The 12,532-nt window shown below is 35.0% G+C and overlaps 1 long non-coding RNA gene across 1 annotated transcript in view; it reads right to left on the bottom strand.

Moving 5' to 3' along the window:
* Window positions 1-2,050: 2,050 nt before the first annotated feature.
* LOC145723097 (uncharacterized) overlaps window positions 2,051-12,532 on the bottom strand; it is a 178,508-nt gene continuing 168,026 nt past the window's right edge. The window contains exon 3 of the long non-coding RNA XR_014147931.1: window positions 2,051-3,108. This is a non-coding gene — a long non-coding RNA (uncharacterized LOC145723097). The remainder of the gene's footprint in view (window positions 3,109-12,532) is intronic.

Genomic DNA, 12,532 nt, shown 5'->3' with positions numbered 1-12,532 from the left:
CTGAGGCAGAGATACCCAACTAAGCTTTATCTTGATTCCTGACTCATTAGAATTATGAGATAATATATATGTTATTTTAAAGCTACTAATTTTGGGGGTAATTTGTTATACAGCAATAGGTAACTAATACACCATACTAAAGCAAAGTCTGTGGGAAACAAGCAGAATTGCATGAAATCACCTACACACGTGTCTTTCATCCACCAGGCATCAAATTTGCTCTAAACCTTGTCCCAACTTTGTGCTTATTTCACAGCTGCAATAACCACCTTCCTAATGTTGTTGAGTCTCACTCTATACATACACTGAATTGTCCTGGTTCCAAAACTTGTTTTTCTTAAACATGGTGGAAAGGGTAAACTTCTTATATTTTCCCTTGTTGCGATTGTTAATAAACATGGCTGTTAACGTGTAAATATGTCTCATCTAATGCCTGTTTTATGGGAGACAAACTGAGGCTAGATTGCAAGGTTGTATCATGACTTTCATTCACCAATGTATTGGAATTATGTGTTTTTTTAAGACTGTTGTCATGACTTTTATTCACCAATGTACTTCCAGTTCAGCTCATATGGCAGACATAAATGAGTACTTTTAGAGAATACTATCTTACTGGCAACTTAATTGTGTTTAGTATTAAAATTAAAAAATATGAATTGTAACTTTCCTGTTCTCCTTGCCTCTAGGAAACAATGTTGTAAGAAACTGACATATTCAGTTTAGCCAAAAATCCTTGTCATAAGTGTTCCAAAGTGGAGGTCCCGTCCCAACTTTCATGTACTAATACATAGTCCTCATGTAGTTCCTATAACTCTTCTTAAGAAGAATAAACAACAAAGGAGGAAATTAACAATAGACTAAATTTAGAATTTAATTAAAACTTAAGAATATGTTATAATTAACAACAGAGGTAAATATTTTGAGCAAGCAAATGTGTGTGCTAGTTGAAATCTCATTATTTAGAAAACAATTCATTGTCATGTATAAGATGTTAACAGATTATGCATGAATGCTAAAAGATACATAAAAATTGAGAAAATTTTGACTAAGAAGAACTTCTTCAAGGGAATGTAAAGCTAACATAATTCCAGTAGACCAGCAAAATTTAGAAAAGTTATTTTTATTTTTGAAGAATAATGATGAGCATTATAAACAAGCATGTTCTCCATTTAAATAAACAGTTCTAGTCTTTTCTTACTGAGATACATACTGCTATTTGTCCCCCAATATCCATGTTCTCTTTATTCCTTAGAGTCTCATTTTGTTACTGGGCCCATGGTTATTTGAAGAAATGGTTACCTTTCTCGGCCTTTCTTGCAACTAAGTGTGATCCTCAGTCCTGGCCAACTGGTTCTAAGAAGAAAGTCTGAACAACTATTAGGTAATGTCCTTATAGAAAAAGGGTGTTCCCACCTTCATCTCTTTCTCCTTTCTTCTGATTGATATAAAGGGTGGAGTTCCAAGAACCATCTTTTTTTTTTCCTAAATCAAGTCCACTTTATTTGAAACTCTCTATATACCACCCAAGAACCATCTTGGAACATGAATTAAACTTTCCAGTTATTAGGGCTCTGTATTACTGGTTTGGTGGAACCCCCAAAATATAAATAATATATCCTTTATTGCCATTATTTCCAACCCCAACTTCCCTCCGGTGAATTAATGCTGAACCATTCCCAGGGAAAGCTACCTCTGATTTTCCACTTTATCTTCTGCAACATACTTCAAAACTGCTGTCCTAGAGGCCTAAAAGATAGTGAGTAACCAAACTACCCATTTAGTGGGTGGGTCTGAATTAAGAAATACTCATTTCAAATCATCTGGGCACATGATTTCTATATTCTAATCAAGGATTTGAACATGATGGCCTGGGAAAAACTCTCTTATGTGTGAAAAGAAAAAAAAAAAAACTTTAAAAATATATAATTGAGGGCTTTTTTGGGTAAAACATCTGAACTAAAGTTTAGTCAGACTCTTCAGCACCAAGATGAAAGTTTTCTTTTTAGTGGTATTTAACTTGGGAAAGATGAGCATGATTTTCCAGGGGATTTTTTAGGCTTTTTAACAGTAATAGTTTATAATACAGTGCAAAAACAGAGATAACTAAATAATAGTTTTAGTCTAATTTTGCTGGAAGTCTCTCCCAGAATTTCTAAGTGTTCTTCAAAAAACCTACATTGTTTTCCTTTCCCAATATCTAAAGATTAAATATATGTTGATGATTCTGTTTATCAAGCTTTAATTGTCTTTAATATCCTTTCTATAAATCTCTTGTTTTATACTTAACTTCTACTTTCATAAAATTGGACCTGGATTTGTTCTTATTCTTTTTCTTTATTTTTTCATATGTCTAGAATTCTATAACAGCCCCATCCCAGGCAGCAAATCCATCTGTCCTCTGATAGAGATTGTGGCACTGTATATGGGACTACTGAGCCAGTCTCTGTGTCTCCTGATATTATTCATCACAGAGTTATGTGCCAGTTTTTGTCTCCTAGGCCTTTTCAGTTTACATTCCTCATTCAAAGAGATGCCAAAAAACTAGCAAGAAAGCATTTATTAACTTGGACAGTGAGACATTACAGAAATGAAGGCACTAGATGGATGAGTATTTATCTTAACCAGGCCCCAGCAGCAAGGCTTGTTCAGATGCCGGCAATTTCTTGGTTTGGTGTTCACACTACTTTCTTCCTCGTTTAGTGTGCTGAGATCCTCAGAAAACTAAAAGACTATGAAGGTATTGTACACATGGAACCATTTCTGGGAACAAGTAAGTACAGACAAAGTCATGCATTTTTAAAATAAAATCATGACACAAATCTACGAAAGGAAGAAAGTGCATTCTTGAATGTTTAGTAAATCAAAACACAAGGTTTACTAAGATGCTTTGGGCTTAATTTCTTACCACAAGTTGAGAACTGTATAAAAAAAATGCTTCAAATGGCTTCTGTAGCAGGAATGGAAGCAGAGGAGCAGTGTTAATGTTTTGTGGTTTTGGTGGGCTTCCATGGCTCAGCTTCTACTGATCCTTGTCTAACTGAGAAGCCAGAAGTCCCTTCTCATTGATCCAGTAAGTTCCAGGCTTCCGACACTGTCAGACACTTCTTCCTGGTTAACATTGAGAACAAAGTCATTATTTTTTAATTAGACAATGAAAATCTGTGTATCTTTAGAAATACTGAGGCTCCTTCAAGTGAGAAACAAAACCTTCTTGGACTTTGAGAAGATCTTTGACATCATCTCTGCTTTTCTAGTCTAAGCACATTGGCTGCCTGGAAAGCAAGGGTTAAGCAGCTCTGACAAGGAAATATAGGGAGTCCGGTGAAGAATGCTATTTTTTCCCCCTCTGACTTCTTGTATATCTCCCGGTACCACTATTGAAGGATGTTTGATTTTTAAAAATGCTTTTGTTGGTAATCTTGGAATTTTTTTTTTTTTTGCAATGCTTATTTTAGATCTCGTTTCCGTAATCAGGTAATTTGCAGACCTTGTATACTTTGGCTTCAGGGAACTTGAGGGAAAATATTTTTAATTGGTACCGGCAGAAATTTCTGGCATAAGATTTCTTTAGTGTCAAAATTGAAGTATTTCCCAGGAACTTGCAACTAGATTGAAAGCTGATGGAAGACAAGGTCTGAGTCTAATATATTCTTATGTTATCTTATGTGCCTTATTAGACAAGCTGAGTCTAATATATTCTTATGTTATCTTATGTGCCTGGGTATGTTAGTTATTCATGAAATACGAGTCATATATGAGGAAATTTATTGGTATCAGATTACAACCAGACCTTTTTGAAAGGGTAAATTTAAAAATTGCTTATTACTTGAGCATTCTTATTTAGAATTAGTTTATCACTTATTCATTCATTCATGCATACAACAAAAAGGTACTGACTTCCTCTGATGTAAAAACAAAACAAAATAAACAAAAAAAGGGTATTAATTTAGAGGAGGGCCGCTTAAAGAAGATAAGACATAGCCTCACCCTACAGAATTTTTAATTTGGTTAAAAGGTAATCACTTAGGAGAAAAAAAGAGAAATATACAAATACTATATAAGGCTAGGAATCTATCAAAAAAAATCTACTAGAAAAGACAACAGAACAGTTACAAATTTCTGACATTTACATGATATTAAAACTGTAAGTACATCCCATCTGCATGTTCTAAAATATTGGTATTTGGAATCCAATTTCTAAATGGAGCTGATTAGTTTTGCTTTCAGCCTGATTTAGATGAGATGCTTTAATGTGGAGCAGTAGGGGCTAATTTTGACTTATATACAATTTTACTATAACAAAAACCTACAGAGAGAAAGAGAAAATAAAAATGGGATATGTATAACTACAATAAGAGCTACAGATTCCTCATGGAAGGCAGAGATTCTGTGGCACCAGTTTTCAATAGCTGAGACCCTTTATTATTCCAAAAATGGTGGGCACCACTGCCCATCTCTTCCCCAACTTGTTTGTGGAGGTGACACACACTTATGCACACCATCAGGAAGCTGGAGGTCAGAACCAAGGAAAACCAGCATGTTCCTTTTTTGAGGTTAAGAAACCCCAAGTTTAATGATTTTGGGGTCAATTGACTAATGAATATTTTCTGCCTTAATTGTGGGGGGAAAGGGATTAATTATGAAAAAAATAACAACTGATTCCTCCTATTTTGTCTTCCTTCTTGTGGCCTTTATCGTCATTCACAGTGAAGTTCTTGTAGGCAAGTTAGAAAAGCAGCCTCTTGTGAATGGGGAGGTAAAACATGATATGATATTTATGCATGTAGGTTTGGATAAAATAAAAGATGGAAGTGGAGAAGCATGTCAGTATAGAAGCCCCTCTTCTTGTGCACAAATCAATTTTGGTGCAAGAACATAATCAGCAACAGTGAGGATTCCCAGAAGAAATCACTTTCATTCCCACCATTTCCAATCCCCCTTTTCAGCTCTCTATGAAAATACCCCTAATCTACATTCCAAGATACAAAATATTAGTACATTCATCAAAAATCCCCTCTTGCTTCATGCCATCAGACTGAGGATGGGAAAATGAGCTCAGGGAAATGCTTATGAAATTCTTTGGAATGTAGCTAAATATAGGAAAACATGAATTACACTGCCCCATGTAAGTAGTAATTCACTAGGGAAAAAATGGTGCCTGAAACCACAAAACATTTGATGATTCTTAAATTTGGCAGCAGAATCATGAGATCCTCAGCCCTGATCTTTTTTGGAGAAATCACTATTACTGACATGAGAGTTAAACATCAGTTCCCTCAAGTTATCATGCAAGATTTTTCCTAAACTTAATGTGGCCCAATTAAATATCTCATTTTCAGAACTTTGAATTAATGTCAGTCACATACAGCAAGAAGATAGATAACATACCAGAAGTGATGAGAAGAAAGAAAGTTATTGAAAGATATGTACTCTGCAAAGTGTAAGATCTCTCTTTTCCTTCCTCTTTCCTTTCTACTATCCATTATGATATAAAGGAGCATAACAGTGTGTGTGTGTGTGTGTAACAGGAAAAACAACAAAGTTCTCCTTTATACTTTCACACTTAGATAAAAGTCTGCCTTCATGTTGGATTTTATGTATATTTTACATACATAGAAACTGCACATTTTGTTTCTTCAGAGAATTAAAACATTCATAAAAGCAGGTGCTATATCAGTCCTATTAGCTTATACACACTTCTGCACCCTGCCCTGTGCACAAGAGTATGGCCAAATGGTTACTAATTATGTAGTATCTAAAGGATCTAGAAGAAAAGCAGCCCATTTTCAAATCAGGTAGTGAGAAACAGAGTAATATGTGGATGCTAAAGAGGAAAAGAAGACAGGCTGGTAAGCCTGGAGGGGTGTTGTTAGACCACAAAAAGAGAAGAGAGACATGGAAAAACAGCAGGCAGACAATAAAGCAAATTCAAAAAAGATCAGGGAATGTTATTTATAATAAGGGAAGGGATTGTCATGGAGTATTTAGGATTTGGATTGATATAAAAGAGGGTTTGAGCCTTCTAGCTCTAGATTGAATAAAATAAAGGCCTGGAGGTGGAAACAGATTGACGACTGAAGAACCTTCATGCTGGAGAGCAGTGAAAAAGAAGGCTGATTAACCAAGGAGATACCAGATAACAGATGATTGTGGGAGCTAGGCTGAGCAGATTCAACTTGACATGACAAGAAATGAGAAATTATTGACATAGGCTATAGGGAGTTAAAAAAAAAAACTTCAGTTTCTGACATTTACTAGCTATTTGATTTTGGACAATTTATCTAGTCTCTCTGATGCTTAATTTTCTTCTATAGATAAGATAATAATATCTGTAGTACATTGTTGTAAGGATTAAATATGTTTACTTGTGGAAAGCACTTGGCTTATTTAATAGTTACACCACGATTGTTAATTCATTCTTCTTTTCCTCCTTCCTTTAACAGAGTGTTTTGAAAAGGAAGATATGAGGACAATTATTTAGTCAATGAAGAATGTTAGAGATTGAATTTAGTAGAAGTAATCAGCAGACAAAAAATGTAGAAAAGGTAAGTATTTTAATATGCCCAGTGATTAATGGACATTATTTTTAATAATTTAGCATTGTCTCTAAGACAGAACTTGGTCGTAACAACACAAAATAATTCCTGTACTTTTCAACATTAACAGATAGTTCATTTATATAAAGGTGCTCTCTAATCAGTATACCTGTCCTTTGAGAAAACATAATGGCAATATTTGGTTTCATGGATATTTTGAGTGCTATAAATTATCCCTCCCAAGAAACATTCCTGTATTCTTTGAGCCTTCCTTAACAAATCTAGTAAAGAGAACTATTCCTGCTTTTAGCACAAGACATTTCACCATTAAAAGGGTGACCTGCTTTTAATAAATACCAAAGTTATTATTGGCTCTAAATTTTCTCTATGAAATTGAATGAATATTTGTGTGTATGCAAGTTCTGAAACTTAATACAGACTGTAAAATGGTTTAAATCTTCTACAGCTCCACAAATGGTGTCAAGAGAACTCAAAATATATTTCAAAACTTTCACATTGTTATAGCATAACTCTCTATTGTTATACTCTTATTTAACTAGAAGTGGAAATGATAGTAGAATTTAATTCATGGGCTATCTATATTAAAGATTTTTTTTTTTTTTAATTCATGAGAGACAGAGCGAGAGAGAAAGGCAGAGGGAGAAGCAGGCTCCCAAGGAGAAGGGAGCCCGATGCGGGACTCGATCCCAGGACCCTGAGATCATGACCTGAGCCGAAGGCAGACGCTTAACCATCTGAGCCACCCAGGCGCCCGGCCTATCTATATTATAGGTAAGAAAGCTGTTCTCAAAACTCCCATATTTTAGAAATCTCAGAGTACTGTGGAAAAGAAAATAAGCTTGGCAGGTTTCTTTTACTAAATTGATATATTTTCTGGCACCTACTCAAATGAATTTATACTGAATATTATTGAAAGCAATGCCTTAATTTTCAATTTAACTTTCAGTGGTAGAATTGGCCTCATCTGTCTCTTTTTTTAAAAGAATTATTTATACATGGAAGGAGAAATATTGAATCTGCCATTGATGTCTTCTTCACACCCCTTTTGGAGAGTCTGATACCAACTTTCCACTAAGTAGATATTGAAATATCCCTGTTCTAGACTCAAAGCCAAGTTCCTTGATTAAGCCTGCACGTGTACATGACGCAAGCTGAGGTAACCATATTCTTTCTCTTAGGAATGTAAAAGCAGTACATAGAAACCATATTAACTTAGTGATGGGTGCCAGGCATGGAAGGTTAGAGAGGCTTGGGGAAGATTTTAGGGCAGCTACACAGGACCATATGAATGCAGTAAAATTAGCTCTGTGAACAGAGAGGCATGAAATAGACGTCCACATAGATGTGGTCCCAGAAAGAAAGAAATCAAGAGATTAGCATCTTCGGTTCTTGAACAACATAACAGTCCATTATTACAGAATCATTTTTGGCTAGCTCAACTTCTCTCCGTTTGGATTTCATGATGTTCCCTTGGTTTTCTACCATAAATCTCATTTACTAAATGTAGCCTGAGAAAGTCTTCTTTTCTTATAGCTACATGATACCTGAGTAACATAAAGGCATTAAGTGCCTTCCAATATAAGATCTTCCATTTTTAATATACTATAGTATGCTGCAAAATAAATGATAGGAAAAATATATAATTTACATGAGTCAAAATTTTATATAAAGTCCTATGCACACCTAAGATCTAGGAAATTCCCAGAGATATGAATTATGAGAGTCATGGAAGGGTCAACATATAGTAGACCTGTGTCATTCCTAATAAGATAAACACTGGCCTTGAGGGAAACTTCAGGGTTCATCCATCAATTTATTCCACTATAGGCAACACAAGGCAGTCCAAGGTACATTCAAATTTTGGGGCATCCTAGAAATCTTATGACTGAGTCAATTCCAATCTTTGGAATCTCTCTAATCCACACTCCAGTTTAAGAAATCAAGTGTGCCGTTTAAGAAAAGCAAATAGTGAGCAAAGTTTGTAAATATCATAAAAATGAAATTACAAGTCGATTTTTTTCAGGATTTTTTTTCTAAAATCAGTAAACTAATAAAAAATTTCTTGAGAGACTTCACAAAATAATAAACAAGGCATACAGCTTCAGCATCATATATTGCACATTATCAAGCACTCATAGATAAATATATTATAATTATTTTGGCTGCTCCAAAATCTTCCAAAACTCTGGAGTTCCCAGTCCTTATGTTTTATCTCCAGATACAACTTAAGCTATTAGAAAAATGTGTACCTTTCACCCATTTGGGAATGAGAGCTTTGTTATTACATTAAAATCATAAAATCACAAGAGGTCTAGTGGTTACTGAAAATTATTGTGATTGCCTTGTAATAGGAAAATTTCCAAACTTTTCCCTTAATGTGGTTGCAATTTTGAATACTTGGTGTTAGAGAGTCAGTGTGGTAAAGATAGGAATACTTAAATTTCTTTACTAGAACAAAGACCTGGAGGAAAAGTCTTGAGTTGTGCAAACAATTCATCTTGGTCACCGCTTAGAAGATTTATACAAATGTAGAAACACTAAGAAGAGAATATTTTCCTCATCTTTTGAATGTGAAATATTAGAAGGAAATTTTGGCTGTGTTTTCAAAGAGCAAATAACACTTGTGTGTAAACAATACCAATCCAATAGAGGGAGCTAAATGCACACGGGGATTGAAGAGATGGCAAAGATTATTAGGAGATTGTAGTCAGGCATATATTTTATTACTTAAATCTCAACCTAGCTCTCCCTCAGAAGGACCCACTGATTTGAAAGAGGTTGGATAGTTGACTCAGAAACCTACTGTCATCCTTCCCTCATTACTAAACCTCTACTTCCTCCTCCTTTTCATCCTACTATTCCTTTTGCTTCTCCTGCTTTCTTGATGCAATTTCTCTCTTATTTCATTTCTCCCTTTTCCTACCTGCTAGGTCTGAAAAGGGCTTCCACAGCTATTATTTATTGCCATTATTAGTGGTTAGGCCACAATGTAATTGCTTGTGTGCCAAGTGTCTATATTCCTTTCAATTCCAATTTTTGTTCCCAATTTGTACTCTATGCTACACTCTCCATGAGTAAAAACTGCAGGGATGAGAAAGGTATCTTAGAGTTACTGGCAATTTAGGCTCTAAGTCAACCAAAGAATTATGGGTGAAATCAAGAATAGCATATATCACAAATTTATTCATATTGCTATTCCACTCAAGTCAAATGGCATATAAATACTTGTAAAGTATTAACAATGATATATAAAGTAAAAGACATCTTGGAGATTCAGCACATTTTAATTTTCTTAAAGGAAAATAAATATATGCTAGACTCCTTCAGAGTAAAAAAAAAAAAAGAATGAATATGCTAAAGTTACTATTCTACTTAAACAAATCCAAATGATTGATAATCAGAGTAGCCTTCCTTAATAATAGGCTATGAATCAAAGATTCCAAAATAAACAACAAAAATATATCTAATGAAAACCATGCTTTTGAGCATGATGTTATACTTCAAATTTCACCTATTTTTGTTCTTTCTATTTTAATAGCACTGAAATTTGGAATACAGCCACCAAAAGAGATGAAAAGATGGCACCTATTCTCAAACAATGTACAATGTATATAAGAATAGGCACTTCTTTTTAAGACAGTTTTTAGTAGAAGTTTACATATAAACACATGCATGTGCACAAGAATATAGCTTTGGCATCAAAGCAAGTCCTGGATAATGGTAAAGAAGACGGTTATATAGATTTATGTATTGACTGGTATTTTATCATCAATCTCCTTAATGCATTCTTTATCCTCCCATCCCCACCCCAAGGGATTTTATTATTATCAAGGAATTGCAAAATCCAGAGTGAGAGAAGCACAGCCATTATTGAAAGCATTTTACTCGCTACCCTCTGGATAAAGGCAGAGAATGAACTGTTACATATACAATTTAAGTAGATTTTAATGGAGGTAATGGGATCCAAGAGTGGCAAAAACTTAGAAGTGTCTTTTAATCATCAGAGACAAGGTGAGTTGGTTATCATAATAATCTTCATGGCTAGATCAGTACTCAGAAAAATTTCAACTACAGGGATCATTGGCAGTAGTTAATTGATCATTGAAACTCTAGGAATAAATATAAAGCCTGTCTTCAGTTCATCAAAATGGAGAGTTGTATCCCCTTATTCCAGTTTCATGACTTGATCCAGTTTGTAAACCCAGAATCCCTTAAAAGATGGGTAGGCCAGATACATTTGAGGAAAAATCCACTTTGTGTGTTGTACTCTTCTTTTTTTAACTTTATTGAGAAGTAATTGACAAATAAAATTGTATATACTTAAAGTGTACAACATGATGATTTGATATACATGTACATTATGAAATGATTACCAAGATTAAAATAATTAAAACATCCATCACATCTCACATAGCTCTGTGTGTGTCTGCATATTTCTGTGTGTATGTGTGTGTGTGGTGAAATCACTTAAGATCTACTTTTAGAAACTTCCAAGTGTACAATACTGTATTATTAACTAAAGTTACCATGCTGTACATTAGATCCTCAAAAGTTATTCTTTTTTTTTTTTTAAGATTTCATTTATTTACTTGAGAGAGAGAGAATGAGAGACAGAGAGCATGAGAGGGAGGAGGGTCAGAGGGAGAAGCAGACTCCCTGCCGAGCAGGGAGCCTGATGCGGGACTCGATCCCGGGACTCCAGGATCATGACCTGAGCCGAAGGCAGTCGCTTAACCAACTGAGCCACCCAGGCACCCTCTCAAAAGTTATTCTTACAACTTAAAGTTGTATCTGCTGACTTACATACCTACATTTCCCCATTTCTCCCTTCCTCCAGCTAGGCAACCACCATTTTATTCTCTGTTTCTATGAAACTTAAAAAATTATTTTAGATTCCACTTATAAATGTTACTATACAGCATTTGTCTTTCTTTGTCTGGCTTATTTCACTAAACATAATGCCCTCCAGTTTCATTCATATTGTCACAAATGACAGAATTTCCTATATTGCTCTTGGAAATACTGATTTCATTTCTTTCAGATATATGCCCAGGATTGTGACTGTTGGATCATATGGTAGTTTTTTTTTAATTTTTTGAGGAACCACTGTACTTTTCCATAATGGCATAATGGTACAAATACCGATTTATATCCCCACCAACAGGGTAGAAGTGTTCTCTTTTTTCCAAATCCTCACTGACATTTGTTATCTTTTGTCTTTTTGGTAAAAGCTATCCTAACTTGTGTAATATCTTCTTGTGGTTTTAATTAGCAATCTTGAGCACCTTCTTATGTACCTCTTGGCCATGTCTACCTCTTTTTTGTAAAAATGTCTATTCAGGCCATTTGCCTACTTTATTTATTTATTTATTTATTTAAATTTTATTTTATTATGTTATGTTAATCACCATACATTACATTAGTTTTTGATGTAGTGTTCCATGATTCATTGTTTGCGTATAACACCCAGTGCTCCATTCAATATGTGCCCTCTTTAATACCCATCACCAGGCTAACCCATCCCTCCACCCCTCGCCCCTCTAGAACCCTCAGTTTGTTTCTCAGAGTCCATAATCTCTCATGGTTCGTCTCCCCCTCCGATTTCCCCCCTTTCATTTTTCCCTTCCTACTGTCCATCAACAGATGAATGGATAAAGAAGAGGTGGTATATATATACAATGGAATATTATGCAGCCATCAAAAAAAAACCCCACAAAATCTTGCCATTTGCAACGACGTGGATGGAACTAGAGGGTATTATGCTAAGTGAAATAAATCAATCAGAGAAAGACATGTATCATATGATCTCACTGATATGAGGAATTCTTAATCTCAGGAATCAAACTGAGGGTTGCTGGAGTGGTGGGGGGTGGGAGGGATAGTGTGGCTGGGTGATAGACATTGGGGAGGGTATGTGCTATGGTGAGCGCTGTGAATTGTGTAAGACTGATGAATCACAAACCTGTACCTCTGAA

Source organism: Leptonychotes weddellii, chromosome 8 (assembly GCF_054177405.1).
Source record: "Leptonychotes weddellii isolate Sample4059 chromosome 8, ASM5417740v2, whole genome shotgun sequence".
Taxonomy (NCBI): Eukaryota; Metazoa; Chordata; class Mammalia; order Carnivora; family Phocidae; genus Leptonychotes; species Leptonychotes weddellii.
The sequence above is the reverse complement of the archived record's forward strand: the minus strand, read 5'-3'. Positions and strand labels throughout refer to the sequence as shown.